A 21,933-nucleotide genomic window follows, 5' to 3' on the forward strand; every position below is an offset into this window, starting at 1 on the left:
TCTGACCCTGTGGCCGAAAGTGACGCCCTGGGCTTGTCCCATGAATCCTTCCTGCCTGCTTTTGACCGTTCCCATATCCAAATCTTCCTGCTGTGGACAACATAGGGCAATGTCTGGCCTGGCCCTGATCCCCAGGACCCGGATCCTAGTTGGAGCTAGCAGGCCAGCACCCTTGGTGGGCCTGTCACCTGTGAGGGGACTGGTCCCTTACCTCCTCCAGCATCTTCTGACCAAACACTGCATTATTTGCCTGTGCCCATGGAACCTGAAAAAGAGAGCCAGACTGCAGAATTTTCTGGACAAGATAAGGATCCGTATGCCAATGCAACACCTATGGGCACAGGAACCCTCCTAAGCTCGGCTAACTGGCCAGCCTGCCTGGGAAAGAAGCACTGAGGAAAGTCACGCAGAGAAGAGGAGCATACCTTGAAGAAGGTAACTTCCGTTCTAGTCTCAGCGCTGCTACCAATTTACTCTATGACCTTGAGAAGGTCACATCTCTTCTGGATCTTGGTTTCCCATCTATGTAATGACAAGATTGATTCTAAGGGGCTTCCCTGGTGGCGCAGTGGTTGGGGGTCTGCCTGCCGATGCAGGAGACACGGGTTCGTGCCCCGGTCCGGGAAGATCCCACGTGCCGCAGAGCGGCTGGGCCCGTGAGCCGTGGCCACTGAGCCTGCGCGTCTGGACCCTGTGCTCCGCGACGGGAGAGGCCACAGCAGTGAGAGGCCCGCGTACCGCAAAAGAAAAGAAGATTGGTTCTAAGGTCTTTTCTGCCTCTAAAAGCCACCAGTTTGCTAAAAGAATAATGGATAGGGAACAAAACAGGGAGCATTTTTCTTCCCTGAAATTAAAAAAAAGAACCTAAGAGGAAAACCCCCACCCCAGTCCCTTTCTCTTCCTGCTTTGCTTTTTCTAAGTTGAGATTCATTAATTTTTCAAATGGTGAGAGCTTCTCCCAGTAATATTAGCACATCAGTCATTTATTCTATAGGCGATTGAAATAGAAAATCCCTTAATGGAGGAGGGGCAGTCATTCATTTAGCTGAAAAGTGTAGGGGTATCAGGCATGGCTGGATCAAGGGGCTTAAACAGTATTGTTAGCTTGCTCACTGGCTCTTATCATTCATCTAGCTCCCATCTTTTAGCTCTGCTTATCTTTATATGTTACACTTGTTTCTTTTCTGCAAATAGCTTTCTCACACCATTCTTACAACTTGAGCCCCCTCCCCAAGGAGAAGTAAGATTTCCCAGCATATCTGCCAAAAAAAGAAAAATAAAGAAAAAATCCAGAGAAGCTAGATGTTCTGTATCACAGACCCCTTTGAGACTCTAATGAAAGCTATAGATATACCTTCCAGATAAAAAAATGCACATACAAAAAAATTACATTTTCATACAATTTCAAGTGACTCACCTCTGTTTAAGATCCTATGAACTAAGCATGATACCCCAGATTCACTAGTTGTTTGAAAAAGCAAGGTTCAGAATTATCTAGGCCAATCCCCTCATCTTTACAGATGGAGAGACTGAGGTAAATAACTTGCCAAGTCACACTAACCTAGGACTAAGACCTGGATCTGCTACATCCCTGTGCAGTACATTTTCTCCTCCCTTGTGCTGCCATCTTGGGGTTGAGTATATCCTCCAACAGAGAGTAGGTTTCTTCTTGCTGCTGTAGAGAAAAGGGAGTCCTAGGGAAGGAAGAGCCTGCACCCAATTCCCAGAGAAGAAGAAACAGTTTGGGATAGTCCTCTGGAAACATTTGCTTAGCAACACAAGTCTTTCAAACAAGTCTGACACAGAATCCTGATACAAGTGCAGTCTGCAGTGAAGTGAAGAAAAGAGGACAGAGCCTCGCCCCCTTGGCCTCCTCCTCCATGTCTTCAGCCCCTTCCCCTCGCCTACCCCAAGCACCTGAGGGCTCCACGGCGTGAAGTTTGAAAATCCCTGGTGAATGGGACTTGGAGTCAGTAGGACCTGGCTTCAAGTCTTGGCTCTGGGTGACCTTGGGCAATTTACCTGCCTCTTCTCATCTGTTTCTCCATCTATCAAATGGACATGACCTTCACAGCCTAGCAGGAAGCACAAAGGATTCGATGAGATCACTGTGGCATAAATACTGAACTGTGAATCACTGGGCAAATGCAAGTTATAATTTGGACTTCAGATATCTGAAGCCACAGTCACCAAAGGTATTTCCTGAGGTGCTCAGTTACAATGACCTCACACATTACTGATTCTTGGAGGCCACCCAGGCAGCACAAAGAAGCAGTGGCAGCCTCCTACCTCTTTCCAGAAGGAAGGTTGGCCAAGCAGTGGCTCACATCCCTGTAGAGGGCTAGGTTCCATATGTGCCCCCAGCCAGGGCCTGCGTTATGCTGACCTCTCCAGGCTGCCTCACTGTGGTCTATCTACCCCAAGGAAGGCCTCGAGTTCCTCAGGAGCCCTTGGAGTGAACATGTCCTCTCTGCTCTGACCTCACAACTGGCCACAAAGCAGCCTACTTTATCATCTCTAACTACCCAAATACTGCTGGGTCGTTTGTCACCCCTGAGGCATGCACAGGGATACATCTTTACACCAACCGAAGTAAAGAAGGAAGTGGCTTGGCAAGGGTAGTAGTTAATCCTGCAGCTCTGGGCTCAAATCCCACTCCTGCCATGGGTTCTAAACCTCAGTTTCCTTAACTGTAAAACTGTAAAATAGGGATAATAATAGTACTTACTTCATAGGGGCATTAGGAGGATCAAATGAGATCATGAGGGTAAAAATGACACCATGCCAGTCACCTGGAGAACATCCAATAAGTGGTAGCTGTTTGCAGAGGTATTAGTTATTTAATTCATTACTTTGATATATGAAGTTTAAAAAATCTGAGTAAAAAGACAAAACAAATTTGGTACTATTCATCAGATATCAGGGTTTTAGGACTCAGGGTCCACCTTGAAGAAGAAAGACACAAGTTTATGACAGAGTAAAAGAATTTTATGTCTTACAGCATGAAAAAACATATTACTCAAGGTGATGATCAGCCCAAACTAAAAGGAAAAGTGAAATTTAATCAAATAATGTTATAGAACATTCTAGAGTGACAAAGCCAGAATAGGTGTGTGAGAGAAGTCTGGATGTCTTAGGGATAGTGCATCCCGTGACGAAGTAGTGGGAGGAGGGGACACAGGGCTGCTCTGAGCATGTACCTGGGTTCAAGGCCCAGCTCCACTGTCTGAACCAGCTACTTAGGCCTGAGGCTGATTGCCCTGTGTGGAAATAGGGGATGTGGTTAGCACTGACCTCACAAGGTTGGGATGAGACAACATATGAAAGAGCTTGGCCCAGACTGGGCACTGTTTTTATTACCTGTGGGCTACCTTACATATCCTCCTTTCCCGCAGTTCTCAACTTTCTTAAACCAGAAGCTCCTTTAAGAATCTGGTGAAAACCAAAGAAAAGTAAGCATAACAGCCCAAATGTCACCTACAATTCATGCCCCCCAAATCTCCCAACAGACATATGGAACCCATAAACTTTTCAACAGATTTTACTCCCTTGATATACAGAAGTAGCCAAATCCAGAGAGAAATATACACACGAGACATGCTAGCCCTCAGGGAGCCCAGCCTGGATGAGAGGTGGGCAGGTCACCAGGGAATTTGAGTGTGTGACACGAGTTGGGCGTCTACCACCACCCTCACTTGGTAAGACCCCAAGTGTCAGGCTCCATCTTCCATTTGGGGCATGGAGGTGATGGATAAGTGCCCTGGGATCTTGGGAGTGGGCTGCATGGGACCTAGGCAAAGTACTGAGCATCGCTCCTCCAGATGAAGAACAGGCCTCCTCCTGCGTGCTGTCACCAAGAGGTCCTCACCAGATGCCAAAAAGTAGAACAGCAACCAGTCCTCAGCTCAAATTAGGGGTTGACTTCCAACCAAACCTGGAAACAGACATGGCAGCCTCTAGCTACCCCACCTCCTCTCAGCAGATTCCTTCAGTACGGTCTTCACCTTACCCCCCCAGTCCATGGAATCTTTATTTAGTCTGGCTAAGGGTGAGAGTCAGGATACAAAGGCATGGCTGGGTCAACTTAGAAGAAATTGCGTCCTTCCACAGCCTTCCCACATTACACCTGGACCTGCCTTCTGAAGCTTAAGAACCAAGCATTGGCCATGTTTTTCTTTGGCTTCCCCTGGAAAACCTTTCCCTTAGTCAATGGGACTAAGCTGGCTTTCCCTTGGTCAATGGGACTGGCTGGCTTGGCTACAGTCAGAGCCTCAGTGTATGAGTTAGTTCGCTGAAGTGTGGGTGTTGGGAGGTGGGGAGGGGACAGATGTTCAATATGCTCCCATTCCTGCTCTAACCTCTCAGCCCTCTCCTTCCCCGCTCTGCTCCAGCCATGCTGGCCTCTGCTGTTCCTCAGACTGGGGAGCCTGGCTCCCCACTCAGGGCCTTTGCACTTGCTGGCCCCTCTACCTAGCTCTCCTTCTCTCCACACGGCTTCCTCCCTCACCTCCTTTGCATCTTTGTTCAAGGGTCACCTCTCAGGGGTCATCTGATTCCTCTGACTGTCCTATTTAAAACTGACGTCCTCACTGCCCACGTCATCTAGCCCCTCCTATAGCCCTTTCCCGCTTTTATTTTCTCCATAGCACTTATTGCTGCCTAGCATGTTTTATATTTTATCTGTTTTTATGTTTTTTTGTCTGTCTCCCCATGCACACTAGAAATACAAGTTCCATGAGGGTGGGGATTTTTTTTCTGTTTTGTTCAGCATTGTATCCTCAGCATCTAAAGTAGTGCTTGCCACCTGGTTAAGTGTTCGAATATTTTTGAATGAATGAGTGTATGTTACCTCACCATGAGTGTGGGAGTGCTATCATAGTAGGAGAACAGAGTGCTAGGGGAGCTCGTGGTAGGGGCTCCTACCTCTAACTTGATGATGCGAGCTGGGGCAGGGGGCAGTTCTGGTCAGGGAAGGCTTCCTGTAGGAAGTGGCATCTGAAGAATGTCAGCTGGGCCCTGCCTACCCAACACCCACTGTGGTTCCGTTGTTAGTGCTTTCATACACCACCTGGGTGGAGATGGGAGTCTAAAGGCCAGGTATCTGGTCATAGCCCAGCTCCTAAGTCTCCCCCCTCTTTAGGCTTCTGTCTACTGTCTGACAATCAGAAGCATTGAGCCAAAGACACCCCTAAGCTCTGCCGATCTATGATGCCACTTTTGTTCTCTCCTCAATGCACAATCCTCATAGACGAGCTACTTTTTGGAGACAACGTCATAGTGATTAGTAAGATAAACAGCATTGGCCCTTGCTGATGGCCTCATTCAGAAAAGCAGCATCTATATAAGAAGCTTCCAGAACTGCTCGGGAGCAGAGGAAAGTGCTAAAACCTGGTGACCTCCCTCACATATAGTGCCAGTTGCTTCTGCTGAAAGCATGTTTGTGTCTCCACCAAACACCACCTGAAATCCGGCAACCACTTACACCTGTATGTCACGCCCCCATTTGTTCTTTCATTTAGTCTACAAATGATTGTTGATCTGGGAGCCAAAGAAACAAAGGCAAATAAAACGCAGCCTTTGCACTCATGAACATTTCAGTCTGGAAGAGGAGATTGGACATTCCCTCCAAACAAGAATTCTGAAGGGACACAGACATCGTCAGTGCCATTGGAGGCATGTAAGTAAAGGGCTTTGGGAATTCAAGGGAGAAAGGTTGCAGGTTGAAGCCCTAACCTTCCATGTGATGGTGTTAGGAGGTGGGGCCTTTGGGAGGTAATTAGTTTAGCTGAGGTCATGAGGGTAGGGCCTCCATGATGGGATCAGTACCCTTATAAGAAGAGGGAGAGGGCTTCCCTGGTGGCACAGTGGTTGAGAGTCTACCTGCCGATGCAGGGGACACGGGTTCATGCCCTGGTCCGGGAGGATCCCACATGCCACAGAGGGGCTGGGCCCGTGAGCCATGGCCGCTGGGCCTGTGTGTCCAGAGCCTGTGCTCCGCAACGGGAGAGGCCACAGCGGTGAGAGGCCTGCATACCAAAAAAAATAAAAGACGGAGAGATACCAGCGCTTCCTCTCTCCACCATGGGAGGACACGGTGAGAAGGCAGCCACTTGCAAGTCAGGAACAGGGTCCTCACCAAGGACAGGGTCTGCTGGCACCTTGATCTTGGACTTCTAGCCCACAGAACTGTGAGAAAGAAATGTCTGCCACCCAGTCTGTGGAGTTTGTTTGGCAGCCCGAGCTGTTGAATACAGGAGGATCTAAGAGGTCAGAGATGAGAACCCGGGCGAGGAGGGGTCTAAAAGAGGTGAGAGATGTGAGAGGTGACAGGGTGGGTGTGTAAAGGTCTGGCCCAAGCAGTTGCATGCCCAAAGTGATGCCAGAGCACAGTTTTCCTACGACAGGCTGAGCAGGTACGGGAATCCCCACCTGACAGACCAGGAAGCTGAACCACTAAAAGTTCCTTTCCCAGGTCCCATGGCTGATGAAGGGGATAGTCAGAACAAGACTCCACACTGCCTGGCCCCAACCTAGAATTTGTTCTCTCCTACTGGATCTGTCTGTGAGATAGATGTGTTTCAAGCCTAGATTCCAATCAAAACATAGCTTGGAAAGTGGTGGTACACCCTGGTCCTTAGGGCTGAGTTCAAACCCTGGCTCTGCTCTTCATCAGCTGTGTGGTCCCAGTGAGGTGCTTTAACCTCCCTGAGCCTCAGTTCCCACACTAGAAAGACTGCCATGATAGAATCTTCTTCACACAGTTGCTATGAGGAATAAATGAGCCAATGCTTGGAACTGAGAAGTGTTGGGCATATAGGAAACGCTCAACTAGTAATAGCGGTTACGTCAGTATCCTCGCTGTGAGGAAACAGGGAAAAACCTAGGGTCTCAGCATTGGCCAACAGGAAAGTTAAAAGCTTTTGTCTGAACCAGGGTTAACAGGTGTTAGAGGGTTCTCTTCTAAAGCTACATTATGTCCACACTCCAACTCTTCTGAGAGAAGTCCTATCTGGGGAGAGATGAGAATAAAAGAAAACCGGGAGAAAATGAATAGTGCGTTCAGATCATCCGAGTAGGGGCAGATGCTACCAGGGCCTGGTGAGCAAATCTCGGTGGCAGAACTAGATTCAGAAGCTGGACTCACAAGGAGTCTTCTAGTCTAGGGGCTCTCACACTCTTTGACTGCAACCCACAGGATGGAACACTGCACATTGCAACTCAGTACATGTAGATATAGATATACAGATATCAAGGTTTCTCAGTCTCCTCACTGTTGAAATTTTGAGTTGGATAATTCATCGCTAGGGACTGGGGAGGGGGCTGTCTTGAGAATTGTAGGATATTTAGCAGCATCCCTGGCCTCTACCCACTTGATGTCAGTAGCATTTCCTGCCCCCTTCAGTTGTGACAATTAAAATTGTCTCCAGACGTCTCCAAATGTCTCCTGGGAGACATAATTGCCCACAGTTGAAAACCACTAATGCACACAGATATAAGGAACAAAAGTTTCATAAAATTTATCCTTACTTACAAAATGTACTCTGGTATTTCTCGTTTTGTATTATTAGATGTCACTTTTTTTAAAGTGCCAATTGTGGCTCACTAACTTAATTTCACAGTGCAAGAACCGTAGTAGTTTGAGGAACACTGTTCCAGGCGAGGCTTTCTGCTTATCCCTGGCCTTCAGAAACTCAGTTGTAACTGTTTTCCAATTTCATCTGTCCTTCCCAGAGGGGAACCCTTATTGAGAATTGGGAAGATGTTTGGGTTGGGAAAGTTACATATCATCTTAGGATCTCTGTCCCACCCTCTGTAAAATGGAGATCAAATGCCTACCTCAAAGGCTTGGGTGGACAGTAATGAGATAATCCCTAGAATAAGCACTATCTCTGAGCAACTGCTATGTGCCGGGCACTGTGCTAGGGGGTTTACATACACATTTTCTCATTTAATTCTCATAGCATTTCTATGAACAAGGGACTATGTTTACCATTACTTTATAGATGAGGAAACTGAAGCTTGGAGAAACTAAGAGTGCAGACTTTGGAAGATGTGGTGGTTTTAAAATATTTCTGCAGGTTCTTCTTATTAAGAGGTGAAGTCTAATTATTCACCCCTTGAATAGAATGCAGCAGAAGTGACCCCGTGGGACTTCCAAAGTCATGTAACATAATTCAATCCTCATGTCTTTCTCTCTTGTGATGCTTGCCCTTGGAACCCACCTGTCATTTTATGAGGAAGCCCAGGCCGCATGAAGAGGCCACAGTAGATGTACCTGCCAGCTGAGGTCCCAGCCAACAGCCAGCCTCAACCACCAGACATGTAAGTGACCCTTGAGTGAGAACCACCCAGCTGAGCTCAATTAACACCCAGCATCATGATAGATAATAATGAAGGACTATTGCTGTTTTGCACCACCAATTTTGCTTTACGGCAACAGATAACTTGTAAATAAGGGAAGACCTAAGATTTCTACTTAGACAGTATGACTCTGGAACCCACACTTATAACCATTACCCCTAGGGCCAGGAAGGGTTTGCACTTTGTGGTTTGATTTTTCCCCCCAGCTTTATAGATGTATAATTGACAAGTTAAAATTGTATATATTTAAGGTGTACAACATGATGTTTTGATATAAGCATACACTGTGACATGCTTACCACAATCAAGCTAATTAACATATCTATCGCCTCACATGTTACCTTTTTGTGTGTGTGGCAAGAACACTCTCTTAGCAAATTTCAAGTATACAATACAGTATTATTAACTATAGTCACCATGGTGTACATCAGATCTCCAGAACTTATTCATCCCGCATAACTGAAACTTTGTATCCTTTGACCAACATCTCCCCATTTCCCACACCTCCCAGCCCCTGGCAACTACCATTCTACTCTTTGTTTTTGTAAGTTCAATGTTTTTAGATTCCATATGTAAGTGAGATCATACAGTATTTGTCTTCTGTGTCTGGCTTATGTCACTTAGCATAATGTCCTCCAGGTTCATCCATACGGTTGCAAACGGATTTCCTTCTCTTTCAAGGCTGAATAACAGTCCTGGGTGTGTGTATAAATTTTTTTCTCATTGTTCTGGAAGCCAGAAGTCAGATCAAGATGTCAGCAGGGTTGATTTCTTCTGCGGCCTCTCCCCTTGGCTTGTAGATGGCTGTCTTCTCCTTGTGATCTCACACAGTCTTTCCTCTGTTCCTGTCTGTGTCCAAATGTCCTCTTCTTCTGAGGACACCAGTCATATTGGATTAGGGTCCACTCTGATGACCTCATTTTATATTGCTGACCTCTTTAATGACCCTATCTCCACATACCATCACATTCTGAAGTAGTGGGGGTTAGGACTTCAATATATGAACTTGGCGGAGGGGGGCGGGCAGCAGCGGGGAGTACACAATTCAGTCCTTAACAGGTATCCCAAGAGCCCTGGGACTAAAGCCAAAATGTTAGAACACATCAGTGAGGTAGACATTATTACTGTCTCATTTTTAGGCTTAGAGTAGTTTAAGTAACTAGTCCAAGGTTAGGTGGTTTCCAGGTAGCAAAGCCAGAATTTGAATTGAGCAGCCCCTCTGACTTTGCTCTACACGTCCCTTACCTGGAACAACCTTCTTTGTATGTTGAAGGAAGCACCTCTCGCCTTCCTGCTTCTCCAAGCTCCCTACTCCTTCCCTCTGACTCTGCCCTGTCTCTGGTCTTGAGCTTTTAGAAAACAAAAGCTGGGAAACCTTGCAAGCTTCTCCTGCTTCCGCCATCCATGCCTCACTGGAAGGAATGAAGCACAAAGCCTACTGTCTGCTTGAATGAAGGGAAAGGGCAGAAAGGCGTGGGGCAGAAACATGAGTGAAAATCACAAATGTCACTCACGACCCAAATGTCCAATCAATCCCCATCCAAAGGGTGAATCCAGCCACTTAGATGCTCCGCATGCGTGATACACGTCAGGATGTAGCTCGCTGACTCCACACCTGGCTGAGGAATCCAGTCCACACAGCTAATCTAGCTCAAGACCATCCCTTATGAGCGTCCGCAAAGCAGGGATTGATGACGAAGCACCCGCTGCAGCATCAGGGTTGAAGCAGCCTCCTTCCATCCCTCCCTAGCTGACCCCAGGACAAGCCAGCAGGTTTCACAGGAAGGGGCTCCCAGGGCAGAGACTGGTGGCTGTCCTGACACAGCAGAGTCAGCAGGGCTTCCCCTTCCCAACCGGAACACTCTGCTGCCCCAGCGAGCCCGAGAGGCTGGCCAGCCCCTGGCTGTGATGCACCCAGGGAAACACCTGGGCAGGATTCTCCCCCTCACCTGCCCCCCACTTGAAATCACCTACACGGAGATGTCAGAAGGCACTGGATCTTCCCCACTGCAAGGTTCAAGCCCCAGCTATTCCAGCACAGCTGTCCTTGAGCATTGTCCCTAAGGCCTCTGAGGGACCGGTGTTCTTTCAACCACTTGCCACATATTGCTGAGGCCTCCTCCAAGCCAGCCATGCTTAGGATACAGTGGTGAGTAGACAGAGCCAGCCAGCCTCTCTGCCTCGGCGAGGGGGATGTGGCGGGAGTGCCAGCCGAATGGAAACTGGAATTCACAGCCCGACTGTGCCTCCTGCGCCGGTGGCCCAGGGGCCCTCCCCAGCATCTGCTGGGCATGAATTGACATGCAGGAAATCAAAGGAGTCCACAAGGGCAGTTTTGTAGGTGGGCATCAGGGGACAGAGAGACAATACTCTCTTTTTCCCAGCATCACTGGTCTCTACCGCTCTCCCGCTGCCGACCTACTTTATTTCCCTTGACAGAACCCCCCTTCGTGTTTACACTCCATGCCTTCACTTGCTCTCCCCCGTTTCCTCTCCCATCCTTTGTAAACAGGCTCTCATCCCCACCACTTCCTGGGAACCATGCTTGTCATGAAGGGCCTCGATGCTGCCAAAGCCAAGCCTTTTCTCAGTCCTCATCTTCCCGCACCTCTCAGCAGCATTTAGCACAACTGATCAGGCTCCTCTGTACTTTTAAGCACTTCTTTTGCACAGTTTCCCAGCTCGCTGACTACTCCTTCTCAGCAGAGAGCCTTCTCATCTTCCCATCCTCTCGGTGTTGAAGGTCCCCACTGCTGCGTCCTTGGATCTTCCTCTTCCCTCCCTGATGACTTTATCCACTCCCGTGGCGTTAAAGTCTATCCACACCGTGATGACTCCCAAATCATGTCACCAGCCCAGGCCTTTCATAGGCAGCTCGAACTTCACATGCTCCCAGCTGACCTCTTGGTTCCTCCCGAATCCCAGTAACTGTATCACCATTCACCTGATTTCACAAACCAAATATCCCAGAGTCTCTTTGACTTCCCTGTGGATCTCAAACCCCACATCAACCATCAATAGGCTTGATGGCCTCTTTTGCAAAACGTATCTGGAATCCATCCACTTCTCACCACCGCCACCATCACCTTCTCCAGCAGTTGCCTCCCAACTCAACTCCCTGCTTCCCCCTTAGAAAACTGTCCATCTGTACCACCCTCCCCAGCGGCAAGAATGGTCCGTTTGAAAAGTAAATGAGACCATGCCCCTGCTCAAACACTCCAGTGAGTTCCCACTACAAGAAATCCACATTGCATGCAGGGCTCTGCTCCCCCATTTCTTCTCCCACCTCCTCTGCTATACTCTCCCCTCCCTCTGCTCTAGAAACACACTGGCCCCCTTGATGAACACACCAGGGATACGCCTTTCTTAGGGTCTCTGCCGTTGCTGTTCCCTCTGCCTGTGCTACTCCAGATATTTACAGTTGTCACCCCTTTGGGACTCAATTCAGATGTCACCACCTCAGAGACGCCTTTGCCGATCACTGGTTGTAAAATAGATCACCCATCGCTGTAGCTCCTTACCTGGCTTTCCTTATTTTATAGCACTTATCAAGAGCTGACCTGTTCGTTTACTTATTTATTTATGGGCTGTCTCCTCCATTAGAAGGTGAACTCTACCTGGGCAAGAGCTTGATCCCTTGTATTTACTTCCGGATCCCCAGATCAGAGAATAGCAACTGGCATATAGCAGGCGCTCAGTAAACAGTTGTTGAATGAATGAATGATGTTTTGGTATCTGGTCCCTGGCCAGCCCTCAGGGAGTGTTGTGCCAGTGCCGCCTTTTCCCAGCTGTGAGTCTGATGATGAGCGCCTCTTTCCAACTTTGCTTAAAATCTGCAGTGATGGGAATATTTATACCACAGGAATGGGTAAACGTGACAAATCAGGGCTTTGATTTTTCTTTTTTGGAAAGCAGTTTACCAGTACACCACTTTTAATCTCTGAAGAAGCTCTTTCCTCAAAGAACTTTGGGACACTGGGAGCCCAAGCAGCACTACCTCTGGGCCCTGATGACAAAATCTGATCCTGAGCTAGAAACGGAAGCATTCTGTTTGGAGCAAAGCTTGGTTTGGGTGCTGTGAGACCTAAAGGGAAGACACCTCCATCTGGCCTTGAGGGTTTGCAGCTTTGGGCGGGTGGGGACTTAACCCCACAGGAGAGGGTGAGCTCTGGAAGCACCAGGTGAGGGAGCCGCACTGGTCACACTTGTGGCTACTCTTTCATGCAACTTGCGGAAAGCGGTTATTACGGAGGTGGGGGGAGAAAAGGAACTCACAGGGGCTCCAGAAATATTGGGGGAGACTCAGAAGGCCTGAGGCTCGATAGATGGGGGTTTACTAGGCAGAAATATCGATTATACTTATTCGTGTGACCAAATTTGCACCCTCTGACCGGTGGGACTAGAGCTAGCCCAGTTTGGAAGGACATGGGCACTCAGAGGCTGGTTCTTGTATCTGAGCTGCCAGCTTTTAGTACACAGAGCTGGGGCTGTGGTTCTCTGACTCAGAGAGTAGAAGAGCTACTCAAGGGCTTATTAGAAATACAGACTCAGCACTACCACCTCTGGCCTCCTCCATCTGATTTAGTAAAGCTCCGCAAACTGCATTTTTAGCAAATGATCTAGGTGGTCTGTAGACAACATGTTAAGAAGCACTGCACTTTAACCTGCACCCCGTCAGGAAAAGGATCAGATTTTACTCCCCTCCAGATCCCCTAGAGGGTCTACTGTCTTCGGGGACCCACTTGGGTAAACACTGAGTTGGAAGAGCCATTCCTCTCTCCCCTGGTCACTGACTTTTGTCTGCCACCTGCCTTAAGCCCAGGTGGCTTCAGAGAAAGGGAACCTCTCATCTGACCCTCCTGCCCCAGATTGTTGACCTCCCCACCCCTGCCTCCAGCGAGGAAGAAGCTAGGCCAGGGGGTAAAAGGGCGATGCTGTAACAAGCTCGGAGAGACGGTTTCCAGAAACCAAACAGCAGCTGTTTTCATGCCTCTCCAGTCACACCAGGAAGTTTCAATTTCCTCCTCTTGCAGGCTCATAAACATTTGGCGTTCGGTTTCTGTGTTTTCTGCAACTGCCGGAAGCTACCTTCGCCATTCCGGGCGGGGGCGCAGTGCACGACCAGGTGCGCGGGGCTCTCCTGCGGGCGCACGGGGCCGGGCGCCGCCGCCGCCGCGTCTCCATCTGCGCGCGGCAGAAATGAAGCCTTCCGGGGCCTCTCCTTGCCGCCCAGAGCCGGCCTTCCTTCCTCTGTACGTGCAGAGACGGGGAAACAGTTCTTTAGACACCGCAGTGACTGAGACCGCTCCGCTGCCCCTTCCCCTGAGCTGGTTCTGGGAGTGGGGCAAGCTCGGCGCTGAGGAGGACCCGGGCGCCACCTGCCGTCCAACGCGCCTAAGCGACGGGAGTGTGAACGCACCAAGTTGCTTTGCAATTCCCTGGCCTCCCCAGGATTCAAGTCAAAGAGACGGAAGTGCACCAAACACCAAGGGAGTGGATTTACTGAACTTCTTCCCTGTACCCGACAGGTAGGTGTACATCTGAGTCCCTTTCTGGAGAGCTTTGGGACTAGTGAGGAAGATCAGATTCAGACTGCATTTTTCTCCCTGGGCTTTACAGAGGCGTGCCAGGGACTTCACAAAACTATGGGATAAATGTGGGGCATCTCCTGGAGTGCCAGTTTTATGGGGTGAGACAAGAATTAAAACACTTTTAATATAAAACTAGAATTTTAAGATAAACAAGGGACTTGAAAGAAATTTTCCTCTCCCTATAGCCACTTGCAGTTGACCTCCCCAGACATTCTGGGTTCTGCATTCACTCTCTCCTGCTGTTAGGGATTTTTTAGTGGGAAAAGCTGAGAAGCTCTAGATAAAGAAACAGGAGCTGTTGAAGAAGCAGTGGAAAGTGCAGTTAGGTAAGCCTTGACTACATGGAGGCCTCCAGGGAGAAGGTGAGGCAGGGGCATCCAGGAAGACTGCTGAGGAGGGGGAGCTGCAGCCCACCTGGAAGGATTTGGGAAGGCAAAGTGGAGGGGAAGTGAGGGGAGAGGAAGGGAGGGTATTCCTAGAGGGAGAGACAACAGAAACACAACCTAGCTGGTCCCCACTGTCAGTGGAAAAAGTGGGCGGCGTGGCTGTGGTGTTCTGGAGGCCTCTGAAAGCACAGCAGGAAATATTTTTTAAATTGATAATCTGTTGAGAGTGTGAAGACAAAGGCAACCTCATACAGTGCTAAGGGGTGATCTTAGTGCAGACATTTTGGAGGACAGTTTGGCAATATCTGAAATATTTCAAGTAAACATTCCTTCAGCAGAGCATTTGTAGGCCTCTGACCCACAGGGAGACTCTTACAAGCCCCCAGGGATGTACAAGGATGTTTACTGCAGCTTTGTCTGTAGAAGGGAAACATGGAAATGATGCAACTGTCCATCCAGAGAAAAACGCTTAGATAGATTATGCACATCCCTGCTGTGAAATGCAATGTGGTGGTTAGCAAGAATGAGGTCCCTGGCTGTATACTGACATAGAAAATCTCTAAAATAAGGTGGACACTATGGAAAAGGCAGATTACATGACCATACATATAGTTTCATTCCATTTACGTACATTTTAAAGCTGTATGTTTGAATGTATGATTCTCAGCCGGAAATGGGAATGAGAGTATGTACTAGGGAAAAAAAGAGGAACAGAGAAGGTCTTCTCTTTTTATTTCATATATTCCCTATCTTGCCTTTTTTGTATATAGAAAAAATATATATATATTCCTAAGGTACTCTAAGGTTTTTTTTTTAATTGTGGTCAAATACACATAACATAAAATTTACCATCTTACCTATTTTTAAGTGTACAGTTCAGTGGTGTTAAATATATTTACATTTCACACTGTTGTGCACCAATCTCCAGAACTTTTTCATCTTGCAAAACTGAAACTCGTTCAACAACAGTTCATCCACCCTCCACCTCCCCGCCCCTGCCCCTGGCAACCACCATTCTACTTTCTGTTTCCATGAGTTTGACTAGTCTAGATACCTCATGTACAGTATTTGTCTTTTTGTGATTGGCTCATTTCACCTACCATAATGTTCATTTTGTAGCATATGTCAGAGTTTCCTTTTTTTAAGGCTGAATAATACTCCTTTGTATGTATATACCACAATTTGTTTATCCATTCATTCATTGATGAACATGTGGGTTGCTTCCATCTTTTGGCTTTTGTGAATAATGCTGCTATGGACATGGGTGTATAAATACCTCTTCAAGACCCAGATTTCAATTCTTTTACATATATATATCCATAAATGGAATTGCTGAATCATCTGGTAATTCTAATTTTTTGAAGAACTGCCATACTGTTTTCCATAGCAACTGCACCATTTTACATTCCCACTAACAGTGCCCAAGGGTTCCAATTTCTCCACATCTTCACCAACAGTTGTTATTTTCTGGGGTTTTTTTCTTTTTTAAATAGTAACCATCTGAATGGGTATGAGGTGATATCTCATTGTGGTTTTGATTTGCATTTTCCTAATGGTTAGTGACGCTGAGGATCTTTTCACATGCTTGTTATCCATTTGTATATCTTCTCTGGAGAAATATCTATTCAAGTCCTTTGCCCATTTTTAAATTAAATTATTTTTTATTGTTGAGTTTCAAGGAAGTTTTTTTTAATATAAATTTTTTTTTAATTTACTTATTTTTGGCTGCGTTGGGTCTTTGTTGCTGCGCACGGGCTTTCTCTCTAGTTGCGGTAAGCGAGGGCTACTCTTCGCTGCAGTGCACGGGCTTCTCTTGTTGCAGAGCATGGGCTCTAGGAGCGCGGGCGTCAGTAGTTGCGGCACAGGGGCTCAGTAGTTGTGTCTCACAGGCTCTAGAGCACAGGCTTGGTAGTTGTGGTGCACAGGCTTAGTTGCTTCGCGACATGTGGGATCTTCCCAGACCAGGGCTTGAACCCGTGTCCCCTGCATCAGCAGGCGGATTCTTAACCACTGCGCCACCAGGGAAGCCCCTCAAGTAAGTTTTTAAGTCAGTTTTATTGGGGTATAATTTATATAAAATAAAACTCACTCTTGGGGGAGATAAACTAGGAGTTTGGGATTAACATATACACACTACTATGTATAAAATAGATAACAAGGACCTACTGTATAGCACAGGGAACTATATTCAATGCCTTGTAATAACCTATAATGGAACAGAGTCTGGAAAGGAATATATATATATACATATATATGTGTATATATATGTGTGTGTATATATATATATATATATATATATCTGAGTCACTTTGCTGTACACCTGAAGCTAACACAACATTGTAAATTACTATACTTCAATTTTTTTTTAATGCTTTAAAAAATTTTTTAACTCTTTTGTTAAGAGTATGGTCTGATAAATTTTGACAAACGTATGCATTCGTGTGACCAATACCAAAATCAAGATGTAGAAGATTTTCAACACTCCCCAAGTTTCTCTCATGCGCCTATGCAGTCACTCTCTTCCCACTTTCAGTCCTAGAAACCACTGATCTTCCCTACAGTTTCCCCAGTGTCATACAGATGAAATCCTCCCTGGAGGAACTAAATATGGGAAACCTGAGTCTTAGTCACCTCATCAGACCCCGTGTCTTTTTTTTTTTTTTTTTTGAATTTTATTTATTTTTTATACAGCAGGTTCTTATTAGTTATCTATTTTATACATATTAGTGTATATATGTCAATCCCAATCTCCCAATACGTCACACCGCCACAACCCTACGCTGCTTCCCCACCTTGGTGTCCAGACCCTGTGTCTCTCAGAGTGGACTCTTGTGAGCTGTTTGGAGGTCTTTCTAGCATCTGAAACGCAAAACTTTTTCATATGTATATAACCTTCCGTATCTGGCTTTGTCCACTTAGCATTATGCTTTTCATTCATGTTTTGCATGTGTCAGTAATTCATTTCTTTTTTATTGATGAGTGGCATTCCATTTTATGGATAAACCACAATTTGTTTATTAATTCCCCAGTTTATGGACATTGGGTTGTTTCCAGTTTGGGGGTATTATTAATAAAACTACTGGAAACATTTGCCTACAAGTCTTTGTGTGTGAATGTATGTCTGTTTTCCTTTCTTTTGGGTAGATACCTAGCAGTGAGATTGCTGAGTTGTATGGTAACTTTATCAAAACTGCCAAACTGTTTTCCGAAATTGCTGTACCGTTTGCATTCCTGCCAAGAATGTGTGAGATTTCTAGAAGCTCCACATCATCACCAACATCGGTATTGTTAGTCCTTTCAAATTTAGTCATTCTAGTGGGTGTATAGTTTCCCTTGTGGCTTTAATTTGCATTTCCCTAATGACTAATGATATTGAACATCTTTTTTGTGTTATTTGCCCTCCGTACATCTTCTTTGGTCATGTGTCCAAATCTTTTGCTCATTCTTATTGTTTTTTAAAATCTTCTTATTCATTTTTAAGAGCTCTTTATATATCTTAGGCCCAATTCTTTTGATATATACGTGCTTTGCAAATATTTTCTCCCAGTTTGTCTTGTCTTTTCATTTCCTTAACAGCGTTCATGCTTTTTATTGTCCTATAAGTAAATTTTGAATTTAAGAATCAAGCAAACCCGGCAGACAGCTCTGCATGGTTGATGAGGCTTTTGGGGAGGAAAAATTGGTCTTTGAGCAAAGGAATGCAGAGAAAGGAAAAATTTATCCTTCTTCATTGGGAGGACTGAATGGAAAAGAGAAAAGACAATTGCTCCAGGTTCAAGCAATGTCCAAAGCTTCGTTGGCTGACTCTGCTCTGCAAGCAGAGTGAAGGTGGAGCTCCCCGACAGGATCAAATAATGACATGAATAAATGTGTAACTGCAGACAGGGGTAAGTGTTAAAAAGGCAAGATGCACAGTGCTCTGACAGCTGAGGACCAGCCCTCTGGCCTGGTGGGGGGTGGCTTTCCTGAGGAAATGAAGCCTGAGCTAAGCTTTGAAAGAGTGGGAAAGGGAGCATTCCAGGCAGAGGGAACAGCCCATGCTCTGGCAAGAGGATGCTTTCTGAAAGGCCAGGGTTCATGGTGCTGATTGAAAGGCAGACAGGGACCAGACCATGCAGGGTCTGGAGGACTTTAGGTGGGTTTTTTTGTCTTCATCCTAAGAGATTGGGATCAAAAAAGTGGGTGATGTGATCAGATGTGCATTTTGGAAAGATTAATTTGGCTGCTGAGTGGAGAATTAATTAGAGAAGAAACGGAGAATTAGTGTTCCATCAAAGTTAGTCAGTCAGTCAGTCCATCTCTCTAAAATGGCCATAATTAAAACAACAACAACAACAACAAAAAGCCCAGAAAGTAACATGTGATGACAATGATATGGAGAAACTGGAACCATTGTACATTGCTGGTGGGAATGTAAAATGGTACAACCCCTATGGAAAACAGATTGGCAGTTACTCAGTAACTTAAACATAGAATGACCATTTGACCTGACAATTCCACTCCTAGGTATATACCCAAAAGAACTGAAAACAGGGACTCAAACAAAAACTTGTATGTGAATGTTCATAGCAGCACTACTCACAGTAGCCAAAAGGTGGAAGTAACCCAAATGTATATCAGCTGATGAATGGATAAATAAAATGTGGTATATCCATACAATGGAATATTATTCAGCCATAAAAAGGAATGAAAAGTACTAATACATGCTGCAACATGGATGAACCTTAAAAACATCATGCTAAGTGAAAGAAGCCAGATACAAAAGGCCAGATGCATGATTCCATTTATATAAAATATCTAGAGTCACAAATCCATAGAGACAGAAATCAGATTAGTGGTTGCCAGGGCTAGGAGAGGGGGAAATGGGGAATGACTGATAATGGGTACAGGGAGGCCTTTGGGGTGATGAAAGTGTTCTGGAACTAGATAGCGGTGATGGTTGCACAAAATTGTGAATATACTAAATGTCACTAATAGTAAATTTCATGTTATGTGTATTTGACTATAATAAAAAATTTTAGTTTGTCCTCATATCCCCTCATCTATGCAAGAAGGAAGTTGATTTCATTACATGCTTCTGGTCCTAACTTTTTAAGATGCCATAACTGCTCAGCTAGTGTACGTTGCTCTCTGACCACCCACAGGATGACTTAAGTAAAACACTGAATAGGCAATAATATTAGACCATAAAATGAGGAAGTAACTCTTTTCAGTGTCTTTTAGTCCTTCCCATTACATCAAATTGAAAGTCGGACTTTGATACTAGTAAAGCCCTAACACCCCTCTAACACTTTCTCTCAACCTCTCTCTCTCTCTCTTCCTCCCCCCCTCTCTTGTTTAGGTACAGAGAAAGCACACCTCAGGCGCAGCCCTTTAGATAGGCAGCCTCAGAGCTCAATTTTAATCATATTGTTTTGTTTTCATTGTATTTACTTTTGTTGAAAACTTCTCTTTGGAGCAAGTGGCACTAGTATTTCAACTATGCAGATTACATAAAATTTTTCTTTTAAAATAGATTTTAGGGCTTCCCTGGTGGTGCAGTGGTTGAGAGTCCGCCTGCCGATGCAGGGGACGTGGGTTTGTGCCCCGGTCCGGGAAGATCCCACATGCTGCGGAGCAGCTGGGCCCGTGAGCCATGGCCGCTGAGCCTGCGCGTCCGGAGCCTGTGCTCCACAACGGGAGAGGCCACAACAGTGAGAGGCCCGCGTACCGCAAAAAAAAAAAAAAATTTTATTAAGTGGGGAAATTATTTTTAAATATATATTTTAAAATAATAGAGGACCACAGAAATAGCAAAAATCATGGTGTGGCTATGCTAATGACTGAAGTGTGGGAAACAGTACAGTGTTCAATTACTGCTGCTACTTCTCAGGATCTAGAGGCCATCAAATCTGTGTAAATTATGGGCTGTGGACAAAGTTCTGGCTAAGACTCGGCTAGTACCAGCCCTCACCCATCTCCCACCCTGTCACTGTGTCACTGTGATGGAGCAAGGGGAGTGAGCCAGGGAGGCCTGCGGCTTGGAAATTAAAGCTGAGGAGACAGGAACTGGCTTCTCATCCAAGGCCCTTGAAGCTGACCTTGAGGGTAACTGGGGACTCAGCTGTGACTCCCTCACAGAAATCCTCAACAGGGGAAGGGATGGATGAATGGTGAAAAGAATCAATCAACCTGATCAGACTCACTGCTTCTCAAACCCCACCTCATCCTCCTGAAGTGAGAGGATCTGTTAGAAACAGGTCTTCATGAGTTGTGCTCACCCTGCTCGTCCCAGTTACCCTCCCAAGAGGATGCTACTGGCAGAGTCCGTTCCTGTGAGAAGAGGTCATAATAGCTCTCCAGGCAGCCTCCACAAGCACTCAGACTTCTTCTCATCATTCATCCTATTCAAGGAGCCCCTCAGAGCAGGGATTACTAAGAAGCCCCCAAATAAGTACTGTTTCTAAATCTAAGATCTAAAGGGCCGTTCATTTTAAGGTATAATAAAAGCAGCTCTCTGTGCTTTAGTTCTTAGAAAAATCTTCCTAGATAAAACATTTTGAGGCGTTTCCAATGTCCTTCAAACTGATGCCTTGAGAGCCCCAGGACTTTAGCATAGACAGCTGAGTTAAATAGCAAACCAGCTCTGTAGCTTCCTGAGGGGAGGGAGGATCTATAAGAAATGCTAAAACATCACTGGGATAAATTAGTGGACAAGTTAATTGGTCTCATTCCTGCTCTAAAAGGCAGTTCTTGATGGGGAGATTTTTTTTAGAATCCACTCTTTCCTAACATAGACCTAACTCTGTACAGTGCACGTGTTTGGTCAGAGTCAACAAAACATTGGTAATCATGGCAAAGAGTAGGTTGCTTAAAGCTCTAGTTCTGCCTGTGCCTGGGAACGTTCTCATACAAATGTTTCTTCTCCCTTTAAAAACAGAGTTTAAAAAAAAATAGGTATTCAAATGATGATTATGTTTTGGCTCAAAAGGTATCACAAGTCAAGATATAACTTTGTACAACTCCCCAGCAGAACCCAGACAAAAGAAGAGCCTCCTTAACTGAGCTCAGCTCCTAGAGTAGAAAAGTCCTGTTTACAAACTTGGAAGAGATAGGTGGTGGGAAGCTAAGGGACAAGACTGGAAGGTCAGGCATGGGAGGGGTCCTTGTTGAACCCCAGGACTGTTTGTATGTATCCATCAGCACATGGCCTCACAAGCAGCCCTATCCTGGGACTCCCAGACACAGGAGGGGGAGACCCAAGTTCTACGCACTGATCCAGAAGGAGTGTTAAACTTTTGGTAAGAGACCTCCACCTAGAAAATAGGTCTCAATCTGTGGGTGTCTTCTGCCCTGAAGTCAGGCAAAAGAGGAGTGGAAGGTAGATAGTTGATGTTGCTTCTTGCTGTTCCTTTTTGCCCACACCAGAAAATAATTAATTTGTTTTCTTCCTAAGTGCCTGGTGGTAAAGAGTGATTAATTCATTTGAACCATGCAGGTGGGGTAGAACTAAAGTATGCTGAAAATAATTGAAGTTAGCCTCACAAAATCAGTGGGCACCTCACCAGAGGTGAAACTTTGAAACTAAATAATGGACCTGTTTATGAGGACTGGAT

The 21,933-nt window shown here is 46.0% G+C and overlaps 1 protein-coding gene across 4 annotated transcripts in view; it reads left to right on the plus strand.

Moving 5' to 3' along the window:
• The first annotated feature begins 13,435 nt into the window (after positions 1 to 13,435).
• The window catches only part of TTC1 (tetratricopeptide repeat domain 1), a 73,600-nt gene continuing 65,102 nt past the window's right edge, over positions 13,436 to 21,933 (plus strand). For 3 of the 4 annotated variants that reach the window (XM_029217245.1, XM_029217246.1, XM_029217247.1), the window contains exon 1: positions 13,437 to 13,889. The gene's annotated coding sequence lies outside the window, so the exon portion shown is untranslated. Of the gene's footprint in view, positions 13,890 to 21,933 lie in introns of all 4 variants that reach the window. The other variant, XM_029217248.1, reaches the window with a different exon arrangement.

This window comes from Monodon monoceros, unplaced genomic scaffold (assembly GCF_005190385.1).
Source record: "Monodon monoceros isolate NGI ecotype Baffin Bay Population unplaced genomic scaffold, NGI_Narwhal_1 Super_Scaffold_12, whole genome shotgun sequence".
NCBI lineage: Eukaryota > Metazoa > Chordata > Mammalia > Artiodactyla > Monodontidae > Monodon > Monodon monoceros.